The sequence below is a fragment of the Limulus polyphemus genome, unplaced genomic scaffold (genome assembly GCF_000517525.1).
Source record: "Limulus polyphemus unplaced genomic scaffold, Limulus_polyphemus-2.1.2 Scaffold116, whole genome shotgun sequence".
NCBI classification, from domain to species: Eukaryota; Metazoa; Arthropoda; class Merostomata; order Xiphosura; family Limulidae; genus Limulus; species Limulus polyphemus.
The window spans coordinates 984,046-984,710 of record NW_013665726.1 but is presented as its reverse complement, the minus strand read 5'-3'; positions in this window follow the sequence as shown (position 1 = coordinate 984,710).

Here is a 665-nt window from a genome sequence, read left to right as displayed (position 1 = left end):
ACAAATTTAATTACAAGTTATTCGGATTTTTTTAGAGACGCTCGAAGGTCAACAATCCCAAGATCGAGATTGATGCCATTCGGCGTTACAGTATTTAACAGTGCTGTACAGTAAGCTTCTTTAATGTCCCTGTTTCTGTTTGATGTAAAATTTGTCTTTATACCTGTCAGTATCATGTCGTCAAGAGAGTGGTCAGGCATGTTGAAATGCTCTGCAACTGGAAGTTCTTTGTTCGTTTTTATTGAAGATTTGTGACTATTAAACCACTCCCGTATAGTTGTTTTAGTTTGGCCTACATACTGGAAGTTGCATTTTCGGCACTGGATTAAGTAAATAGCGTTTTTTTTTGTAGTGCAGGTTATGGGTTTATTGATTTTGAACTGTCTTTGGTTGTCTTTATCACAGAAATTGGTAGTATGCTGCATGAACTTACAGGTTTGACAACGTTTGCCATTGCAGGGATAACTTCCACCAGGTGTCGCATTAAAGTTAACTTTGGCATGCACTAACTGGGATTTCAAAGTCTTATTTTTCCTAAAAGAAGCAACAGGAACTTCCATAAGAATAGTTTTTAGTCTATCATTAAGTTGAAGGAAGTAAAAGTGTTTTTTCAGTATCCGGGGTAGGTTTTTTAATTTTGGTGATATGTGATAACTAGTGGAACA